Here is a 12,043-nt window from a genome sequence, read left to right as displayed (position 1 = left end):
GTATAAGTCCTGACTGCCTCAATAAAGCAGGAATAAGAAACGAATGCTGAGAGATTCCATGGTAATGGGACGGAAATAAGGTCTCCACAAAGTCCCGGAGACCTAGTCATATGTGTTTGGCCACCAAAAGGGAATGCTTGTATATGTTGTAGCCGTCAGTCTGGTCATAATATTTGTCAGTTGGCTAGCATATAAGGTAATTCGATTTCAGAAATCTCATATAGGAGAGGGTTTTTAGTATTTTGGCACCCTAGGAGGAGAAGGCAACGAGACACTTAGTAAGTGATCCAAACGCCACCTAGGCAGGACTGTCAAAATGGGCCAGACACATGGTAAACCCCAGGAGGAATCTCAGAAATGTTATGCTGTTAAAGACATAATTACAATGTTGTATGGGAAGGATAAGGCACAGGGCACAAATAGGATTCTCAAGAAATTGGGGATGGATGGAGAAAATGGATTAAGTGTAGAAGGTTGGGAAGAAATAAAGAGAGACAGACAGGGAGAGATATTGCAGAACAGATGGGTATCACAAATACAATGTTTAATTAAGGTTTCCAACAGGGCTGAAGAGGAGGGATGGGAGTATTGTCAGGAAAAGGGTGGATGGGATATGAAGGTCCGACACAAAAGTCTTCCTTCTGCTCCCGGCGATAGGGTAAATACGGGAGATACTCCACCTCTTTATAACACTACCACACCAGGTAATGAAAGACCAAAACTTTATCCTTCCTTAAGAGGAAGAGGATGGGTATGCCGAGTATGCGGTATCCAGAACCCAGACTGGGCACAGGAATGTGTGCATTGCGGCGCTCAAAGACCAGAGCCCGTAGCTCCAGTCCATAGTCGGACTAGGGTAATACAAGTAAATAATCCAAATGCGGGTCAAGCAGGACAGCCACCTACAGTGACCCGACAAGTCGTTCTGAGGACATGGACACCTTGGTCGGCTGACACTCTTATGGCATTAATACAGAATGCTCCTGATCCCGTAGCAAAACCTGCCGCATTCTGTAGATTCGTGACACAATTACTAGACACACATGAAGCAACTTGGCAAGATGGGGAAGATTTGTGTAGACATAAAATGACACTAACGAAATCAATTTATGATTGAAATTGCTCCACATAGACCACAAGGGGATCCAGCGGCAGATCCACCAGGAATACACCCCCGTCATATAGACTCTAGACCCCTGTTTATTGCTCAGTTACGAGAATTTTGCCAAGGGAAACAGCAGGAAAGGGGTTCGACAGCGCCCATAAAACAGGCCCCAGGTCAGACTGTTACAGAATTTTACCTCAACATGGAAAGCATGATGGCTGACGAAGGTCTAGATTTAGCCTTACCCGTCACCATTAGGGCTTTCAATCGACAGTTTATGGAAGGACTAGTACCCCAAGTAGGTGACAAACTGAAGGCATGTACTCCCGAATGGAGAGCCATACGGGACAGAGGAACATTGTTGCAGAAAGCACAAGGCATAGAGGCTGATTTAGCAGAAACTAAACCCAGAAGGACACCGGGAGTTAACACTGTTGCCCGGGTCAATGAAGGAGGGAATTCCTCCCGTAAACCTCTTACCTGTTATTACTGCAACAAGGTGGGACATATAAAAAGAGACTGTAGGAAAAGGATAAAAGACGAACAGGAAGGAAACACGGACAGAGACACGAGGGACTACAGACAGAGGCGTACCAATGATAGGGACGATCCAACCGCATGACTTGCCCCAGTCCTAGCTGAATCAGAGAACAAAATGCTCCACATGTTGATGAAGGTGGAAGGTAAACATATTCCTTGTTTGGTTGACACAGGAGCGTCACGCAGTCTGTTGTCTGATTCAGTAGTCCCTCCACACATGACGTCCCGTGACACCATACCCATAAGTGGTTATGACGGACTCCTGACTGATGCCCCACTGACTAAACCTTAAAAGGTAAAAATAGGGAGAATGGCTACCGCCTGACACTTGTGTATTGTTGCAATATGTAGATGACCTATTGTTATGTTGTCCGGATAACGATGCTTGTTTAAAAGCCACTCTCTCATTGTTACAATTCCTGGCTGAAAAAGGGTGCAAGGTGAATAGAACTAAGTTACAGGTATGTCAGAAAAAGGTTGTCTTTTTGGGCCACTGTATATCCCAGGGTACTCGACATCTCACTGAAGACCGAGTCCAGGCCATAAGACAAATGAATATCCCACGCAACTTTAAGCAACTTCGTATGTTTCTGGGAATGGTGTCATATTGTAGACAATGGATACCACATGCCAGTTCTCTGATGCAGCCATTATATGATTGCTTGAAAATAGTACCCTATGTACTCACAGAAGCAGGTCATGAATCTTTTAGCACCTTAAAAAGGTTACTAATTTCGGCACCTGCGATCGGGATCCCTGATTATACCAAAACATTTCATTTGTACATTGCTGAAATCACGGGACACGCAACAGGGGTGTTGACACAACAACACATCAAACAAAGGCCGGTAGCATACTTCTCGGCGGCTCTCGATCCTGTCTCTAGAGGATCACCGTCCTGTGTACGAGCAGTTGCAGCAGTGTCAATTATCATTGACAAATCCTCAGAAATTGTCTTAGACAATCCTGTAGTGGTACATACCACACATGACATACACGCCATCTTGTCACAGGTCCAGCCAAAACACATATCAATGGCAAGGCAGCTGCGTCTACAATGCACTTTGCTCCTACCCCCCAATGTTACCTTTCAGCGATGCACTTCTTTTAACTTAGCACAGCTTTTACCATTACAGACAGATTTGACAGGGGGGAGTAATGATGATAATGGTGTAGATACAGCACAAGATACTCAGGATTCTGACACACTTTCGTTTCATGACATAACATCTGATGAACACGATTGTTTTCAACTTATGGAACAAGAAACCACGGGGTTCCCACATGTCACAGACATACCCATTACAAATGCAGAACACACACTGTACATAGATGGTAGTAGATTTGCCGATGACAAAGGTAAATATCACACAGGTTATGCTGTGGTAACGGACACACAGGTAATTGAGGCAAAGTCACTACCAGCACACATGTCGGCACAAGAAGCGGAACTAACCGCTCTAGAGAAAGCCCTAGAACACTTGGAGGGACAAGAAGGGAACATTTACACTGATTCCGCATACGCCTACGGTGTGGCACATGATTATGGCCACATATGGAAAGCTAGAGGTTACCTTACAGCAGCAGGCACACCTGTTAAACATGGTGAAGGAATCAAAAGAGTCCTGAACAATCTTCAAAAGGTTAAAAGAGTAGCCATCATGAAGATAGCGGCACACACGAGCGCAAAAACAACTGAGGCAAAAGGAAACGCATTTGCAGATTTAACTGCAAAGAAGGCAGCTCTAGGGGAAGTAAGCCCTGAGACCTTAGCCACGGTACAGGTGAGTATGCCCGAAACCACATGGCAGCAGCTAATCGAACTACAGGAACAAGCAGGGGCTATTGAGAAGGACCGTTGGGTTAAGGAGGGAGCTGCACCAGGCCTTGACAATGTATGGAGAGAAGGAGACAAAATATGTCTACCCGCTTCTCTATACCCCGCAATGGCAGCGGCTGTTCACTTACCCACTCATGTCAGCTCCAATTCTATGTATAGGATTGTAAGCCAAGGATGGCTAGCCCCTGGATTCAGTAGTACTGCAAGGAACTACTGTGCTGCATGCCAAATCTGTCTGATTAATAACCCAGGACAGAGAGTGAAAACCCCACGTAAACATCAGGTCCGGGCCCAATATCCCTTTCAGAGACTGCAGATTGACTACATACAAATGCCTAAGAGCGGCCCCTTTGAATTTGTTCTCGTGTGCATCTGCCTATTTTTCAGGCTGGTCCGAAAGTTATCCTGTGAAATCAGCTACGGCAAAAGCCACCGCCAAGAAACTGATTACTGAGCTGATACCTAGGTTTGGTCTCCCAGAAACAATAGAATCAGATAGGGGGACACATTTCACGGGAGAAATAATGCAAAATGTGATGGCAATGTTAGGGGTTCAACAAAGTTTTCATACTCCTTACCACCCACAGAGTTCAGGATCAGTAGAAAGAGTAAATGGTACAATCAAGCTGAAAATACAAAAAGCTATGCAAGAGTTAAATAAACCATGGCCTGAGTGCCTAGCTTTAGCTTTGTTCTCTATTAGGTACACCCCAACAGGAAAAACAGGGTTATCCCCATATGAAATACTGTTTGGAAGTGCACCTAGATTAGGTTTATATTTTCCTCAAAGTATGCAATTACAATGTGATAGTTTAACTACGTATGTAATACAGTTGCAACAGCGTCTGACTAAAATCCACAAGAGTGTGTATTCTTCTCTTCCAGACCCTAATTCTGTCACAGGTACACACGATATACAACCAGGAGACTATGTGTATGTAAAGAAACATACCAGAAAGACACTGGAACCAAGGTTTGAAGGTCCTTTCCAGGTGCTATTGATTACAGCAACCTCAGTGAAATTGGAAGGGAAACCTACCTGGATCCACGCTTCTCATTGTAAAAAGGAGCCAGTTGGCAAATGACAACATGTATCTTTTTATTGTTTCAGTAATTCTGGCTAATAGTTTGGTTACCTCACAGAATAAAATACACAAGGATGAAGGATTTTCTAAAAAAATGTTATTACTGAAGTTTAAATATGCTTATGCCCAGAAGTCAGGATATGAGAAATGTTGGATTTGTAGCAAATTACACCCCAGCACAGCAAGTATACCACTGATGGCAGTTCCTATAAACTATACTGATCTTGCTAACAGTAGCATTAACATAATTAGAACAAATACCAGCGAGACAGTAATGTTTAAGTCAAATGGTCTCGCCTTTTCCCCTGATTGGTGTTTCAGCTTAGGGAACACAACGGGAGGAAATGGAGAATGCCAAGACAGCAAGTTTAATTTGTCCATTGTCGTATTAAATGGAAGATTCTATCCCAGTAATTCCAGCACACACCAGACATTATCTGACTTCCTCACTAACATTGTGGATAATAATGTTAGGTGGTTAGTATCCAACTTATCCCTCTATGGATACACCTCTCGTTATAGAAATGATATCAGTTCAAGATCAGTAGCTCTAGGAAACAATATATACATCTGTTGTGAGGATAAATGTTATACTTGGATACCTAGAAGGGCTCAGGGATGGTGCTACCTCGCAAGTTTAGTACCAGTAATGGGAGTAGTAGGTGATGAACGAGGTGATCACCTATTAGAAGCTAGCATGCACCCTAGATATCTCCTCAGGTATCGTAGTAAAAGAGAAATATTCCTGAAGAAGGACATGGCATGGGTTTGGTTCCCGTCCTGGACAGGATGGGGTATAGACTTAATGAAAAGACTAAATAACTATACAGGAATTATTAATGATGTTTTGGAGAAAAACTCTGATGACATTACTAAGTTAAATCTGGAGACCAGAGCCATCAGACAACAATTAGAATTACATGAATTAGCAATTGAAAGTATGAGTGCAGCACTGACAGGACTCTGTGAAACTACTGAGGACTATGAGTGCTGTACTTGGATACATAACACCAGCATTGAGGTACCTGACTATTATGACATCATTGCACAACACCGTATGGAAGTAAAGAATTTACAAGAGAAGGCCCGAAATATTGGTCGCGACTGGGATCCGTTTGGTGGAACTTTTAGTTTCTCAGGGTTATTCTCTTGGGTTAAGAAGGCAGCAATGACGATTATAGTGGTGCTCTTATTCGTATTTTTCTTTTATGCATGCTTTAAACTGCTCATGTGCTTTTGGAAGAAAGCCAAGGTAAATGATGCGGAAAAGATGGAACTTTTGTGAAGATAGGTAGATTTAGTTTCTTGACATCACCCATCTGTCAGAAAAGCCACTCTTCCTGAATTTTAGATGTTGGTACTGTCCAGGGGGATGGGTGTATACCCCTCTGACAACTCGCGGTCAGGGAGAGTACTCTGGATATAGGCTGACTAGAACTTGTTCAGGTGGACCCAGGGCAAGAGGGAGGGGTGATGTCAAAGGGGGAAATGTAAGGATTAAGGTATATGTTGAAACAAAATGGTTAACCGTATGTCTTACTAAATACATGTATTTTTCTATCCTTCTTTGTAAAATAAGGATTCGTCATCTATTGTCACGTACTCATCAAGAAGAGGCCGCATCAGCCCTAAAAAGCAGTCTACGCCCAGAAGATTGTCTTATCAGCTGATAACACCCGGAGAATTGTCTTTTCTTTGAAAATGTTGTTTTTTTTTACATTTGCTGATGTTTGCCCTTTTCTGTCTATAAAAGATGTAATAAAGAAGCCTCAGAGCCAGAGTCAGTCAGAGACAGTCAGAGTTAACGACGGACTTCTGAGCAGAAATACTGAATAATACCTCCGTGTCTCTTTGCTTGGATAAGAACTCTAACTAACAATTGGGAAACGGTAACATAACCTGACAAATAGGTGACTTGTTGAGGTCACACCTAACAACTTTTAAAGGGTGTTCCGCGGCTTTCGAATTTGCCACGAACACCCAAAATTGTTCACTGTTCGGCAAAGAACGAATGTTCGAGTTGAACATGAGTTCGACTCGAACATAAAGCTCATCCCTACATCTCACCAAAGCCTCCACACCCCCCAACAAGGTTGATAAAAAAAAGGAAATATTGTAATAAATAAATATTTAAAAGTAAAATTTTAAAAATAATAAAAAATTTAATAAAATAAACACTGACACCGTCCACTCCCCCCCCCCCCCCCCCCCCAAAGAAAGAGAATACAAAAAATATATAAATTGTAAAAAATTTAATTGTAAAAAGAAATAAAATAAAAAACTACTGACACAGTCAGTTCCCCCCTTATCAGTGGCCATCATTTCTGCATATTAGTGCCACTGTCACATGACATTAAAAAAAAGTATCGGTACTTATACTCAGTCCTAAAAATGTGGTATTGGTGTAACCCTGGTTTCTATGGATGCACACAGCCCAGCTCGGGAGTACGTTGCCACGTGTACCCCCAAAGCAAGTAACTTGCTATGGTGGCACACACAGAAGAAACTGAGCGGAGAGCGGAGGGACCCCAGAAAGAGGAGGGTTGTGCAATTCCATTGAGCAGAGTAGGTAAATATAGTTACCTACTAGGTAACTATATTTACTATTTTAATAAAAAACAAAAGGTTTACAATTAGGGAGTGGCTGGGGGCAGTAAAAATACAGCTGAACTTTTTTTTTTACCAGCTCCCAACCACAAGTGTAAACGAGGTCTAATGGAGTATTGAATCCTGACAGAGGATTCCTTTCCCCATTCTATGCAAAACTATATAAAAAAAAAGTTTTGGGTATAGATATACTTTAAAGGGGTTGTAAACCCTCAAGGTTTTTCACCTTAATGCATTCTATGCATTAAGGTGAAAAACCTCCTGTAATGCTGCAGCCCCCCAACACCCCCCTCCCGTTTTACTTACCTGAACGCTGTTTTTCTCTGGCCGGGAACGAGCTCACCAGCTCTAGCTGGTATTTGGTGTCCTGATTGGATAGATTGATAGCAGCGTAGCCATTGGCCCCCGCTGCTGTCAATCAAATCCAATGGCGCGGGGGGGGGGGGCAGGCCAGGTCCTGCTTTCTGTGTGAATACACGCAAAAGCAGGACTCGGGAGCGCACCCGTACAGGTGTCCGCCAAGGAGAGTGCTTCTCCGACATGGACACCTGATGTGGGGAGGAGCTACCAGCGCCGCCGAGGGACCCCAGAAGAGGAGGATCGGGGTAAGTATGACATGTTTGTTATTTAAAAAAATAAAAAAGGGTTTACAACCCCTTTAAAGAGGAACTGCAGTGACAGTCTGCTCACATAACTTGTAATGAAAACATCTTTGCCATTCTGAAGATTCCCTTCAACCACTTTGAATATTATTTTATAAATACTGCGATTCTGTACTTGCCAAATATGAGTGACTTAGTAAGCTTAAAGGGGAGGGCCAGCCGGGAATTTTTTTTTTTTAAGTCAGCAGCTACAAACACTGTAGCTGCTGACTTTTAATAAGCACATTTACCTGTCCTGGGTGCCCGTGATGTCGGCCGCCCATCCCTCCGCTCTTGGGTCCCGGCGCCGCCATTCCGACTAAGAGAAACAGGCAGTGGAGCCATGCGGCTTCACTGCCCATTTCCTACTGCACAAGCGCGAGTTGCGCAGCGCTTTGTGAATGGGGCGCGCTGTGTTCTGGAACACACACAGTTCCCAGAACACACGGCGCCCCATTCACTAGAAGACGACGTGAGGAGGAAAAGACTGAAAATCACCGCGGAATAGGAAGAGGCAGATTAGGACGATCTGCAGAGCAACAGGCATTTCTGGTAAGTTAAAAAAATATTTTTTTCTCAAGTCATCTTCCAGGACGGCACACCTGAGAGATGAGAGGCTCCTCCCTACAGGAAACACAATCAATCGACAGCTGTTTTAAGTCCCCACCCTTCCCCTTGATCCTCAGTTTTTGATTGTGTTTCTCCCTACACAGCGAAACTGTTTGTTTTTTTCCAAATGACCCGAAGCCTGGGGCTGGTGGTCTCCCCCTGGGAGCCGGACCACAAGCCTGGGAAGCCTCTAGGTCTGGTAGGATATTCTTGTCCTTCCTGGGGGGTTCCCCTATCTTTTCCTCAGGGCGGGCAGCAGAAATTGGAAGAGCCCCCCTGAGAGCTGAAGGACCCTGGGTACAGTGGTGTACCCAGAACTTCAGGGGCCATTATCCTGTCTCCCCCTCCTTACCTGTACAGGTGGCTGTTCAGACGGGGGTGCTGGCCATTGGTTCTTTCCAGGGGGATCTTGTCCCCGACTCCTGGGTCCCCGGTAGCTCGTGTGGGCTGCCGGAGAGGGCGTGGCAACAAGCACCCGCGTCATTTTGGATGTCTGCCTTAACCACCTCAGATATGAAGATGGGAATGAGGAATGGAAGGCATTGCCCCCCCCCCCCCCATGTATATAGACTGACTGACTGGTACAGTGCAGGACACAGCCTAACCTAGCACCTCCCTATGGGGACAGCAGTTGGGGGGGGGAGCACTTTGGCGGCTATCCTCCTTGCGTGTGGACCATAAGGATGGAAAAGCAAGCCCGCTGGCTGTGGCAAAAAGAGGAAGACGACAACGGTGAGTACTTTACTTTCCTTTTGCCGTGGGAAATTAGCTGCAAAATCCCCAATTCCAGCCAGAGGGTTTCTGGGCATTTGAGATCTCACCTGGGGTCTGGATTCAAATAGCCCTTAAGCTTCTGCTAAAAACACCAGCTGCAGCCCCTCTTACATCAGAGAAGCTGTATGGTGGACAGGTGGTGCAGAGGAACGAGTGTGCCTAAACCACCTCAGATGAGAAAGAGGTAGGTAGGCCATTGCTCCCCCTTCCCCGTGTATATACTGACTGGTGCAGTGCAGAACCTGGGGTCGGGATACAAATAGCGCAGACGCCACTGCTAAAACCACCAGCCACAGCTCCCTCTTACAGCAGAGACACTGTGGTTATCGCAGCAGTAGGTTGCCAGCCTCTCCCTACATGCCCAGTTGTGGTACATTTAGTAGGGATGAATATAGCGTACAGAGGGGACCTGGTAGATACAAAGTTACTTACAGGCCAGGTATACCACTGAACAGGTTATTAATTGGGCAGTGGTTGGTGGATTCAGAAGCTCCCCTGGTCAGCAGGTGCACTAGGTTACCGGCCCTATTAGCCCAGCTGCTAGGAATCTGAAGTTGCTTCACAATGTTTAAAAGCTGACCTAACATTCAAGGATGGGCAGAGACCAAGCTACTGTGTGGCACAGTAGGGGTTCCCTTGTCACAGATCCTCCTTTTGGGGGTTGCCTGCTATAGTTAACTTTCATAATCTCCAACCTCCCACTCCACCTTTACACTGTGTTTATATTATAGTGTAGGAGGTAAGAAGAAACTTTTTTATTGGTTTGGGCTACAATCCACTCAGTGGCAGATCTAAAGGCGATTCACCATAGATCGCTCCCTACATCCTTTTAATTGAGGATTTTCTGTGCAAACCTATGCAAGAGCTACATAATTGATTGTTTGAAGCCTGCAAATAGCTATTTACCTCCCAGGCTAAACTGGTAACCACCTCTTCTAGAGAGGTCTTAAATTGGTCTCTAGGGCTGGGCTCATTGAGACTTTAGTTGCTAATCAGCACCACCTGGATATGTGCTGGCTAGCGTTTGCTCAGTCTATGGAGGTAAGGTAGGACAACAACTACTACTAATAGTAGGGTGTCCAACCATTTTAGGATCTGTTCCTTCTCTGGTGGTGAAGGTTTAGTATCTACAGCCCAGGCTATGCCTATGAAATAAATTGCCTGTTGGTTATTTCATAAAGGGATAGACCATGACTCCTCATTGGCTGCACACCAGTAGACCTCAGTAGTGAAGGTTTGTGCTTGCTGGGATGTTTTTGTGGCACAGCAGAAATACACATTGAGATTTGTGACATCTCTGCTTAATAAGGGCTATATTGCTGTACATCAGAAATGCACTGCACTGAAGCTTGTTTTCTGTCCTTTATATACTAAAGGTACTGCTTTGTTTGGCTACAGATCAGAAAAATACAACAGTGAAGGTGGTCTGTACTTTCTGGTTTTGTGTTGCACAGCAGAAATGCACATCATTGAGTCTGGTGACATCTCTGCTCATAATGGTTATATTGCTGCACATCAGACATACACAAGATTGAGGTCTGTCTGTGGGGCTTTGTGTCCTGTTTTACTGCCTTGTTGGTTACTTATCAGAAAGGCAGCAGTGAAGTCTGATGGTCCTGATTTGCGTGGCGTTGTGCTGATTCAGACAGTGCTATTAACAGCAATGGCTGCCGAGTTTAAACATGCGATTTGACATGTTGAGTCGCATGACAAATCATTTCAATATGGATGTGCTATCTCTATTCATAGTGTTTTATTGTTGCACATCAGATTTATACAGCATTAAGGTCTGTGAGGTTTTGTGTCCTGTATTACTGCCTTATCAGAAAGGCAGCAGTGAAAATTGATGGTTCGAATTTGTTGGGCTACATAGTAGAAATACAAATTGAACCCCTGCCAGGTGTAGTACATATACTGCCTTTGGTAATCCATGTAGCACCACAAAGTGGTGTTGTGCTGATTTTAGCCATGCGATTTGACATGTTGAGTTGCAAGGCCAAATCGCTTCAATATGGATGTGCTATCTCTATTCAGAATTGTTATATTGTTGCACATCAGACATATACAAGATTGAAGGTTGTCTGTCCTTTTATGTCTTGCATATACTGCCTTATTGGCTGCATATCAGAAAGGACACAGCAGTGAAGGTTGCTTGTCTTTTTCTGATTTTGTTTTTGCTGCTCAGCTGAGACACATTGAGGATGGTGGCCTCTCTGCTCAGTATTGGCATATTACTACACATCAGACATACACAAAGATTGAATGTTTGTGTCCTGTATGTCCTATATTTACTGCCTTATCGTTTGTATATCAGGCTAAGCAGTGTTTCTCATGGATCTACCTTTCTGCATCTTAGGGATACACAGCAGGGGTTTGTTGGCTGCAATCCTCCAGGGAGTCACAGCATTGGGGACCCCTTACTTGTTCGACCTGAAAATTGCTATTTGTTTTTTTCCCTGGGACCTGTGTAATCTTGAGGTCTGTGGATCCAGGAATCAGGGACTGCTGGTGTCGCACAGAAACAAATGGTACCCATTGGAAGCCATAGTATATGACTTCTCATGCGTCTTGCAGTCCCAAGTCGCAGGTTGGGTCGCACGGGTGTGGGAACCCTAAACTTATCTGTCCCTTCTGATTGAGGTTTTGCTACACAGCAGGAATACTCATCATGACGTTATTGTTTTATTTTGCAGCAGACCAGAAAGATTGCAGCTGTAAAGGCTGTCTGTCTTTTTCCTCAGTGTCTGCTTTTATGTTGTTGCACAGCAGAAATACTCAAGATTGAAGCTTGTTGGTGCTTTCTGTTTCAGAAAAACACAATGCTGCAGGTTGCTTGTGTCCT

This window comes from Lithobates pipiens, unplaced genomic scaffold (genome assembly GCF_037356315.1).
Source record: "Lithobates pipiens isolate NorthernLeopardFrog02 unplaced genomic scaffold, aLitPip1_a1.2 Scaffold_3, whole genome shotgun sequence".
Classification (NCBI taxonomy): domain Eukaryota; kingdom Metazoa; phylum Chordata; class Amphibia; order Anura; family Ranidae; genus Lithobates; species Lithobates pipiens.
The sequence above is the reverse complement of the archived record's forward strand: the minus strand, read 5'-3'. Positions refer to the sequence as shown.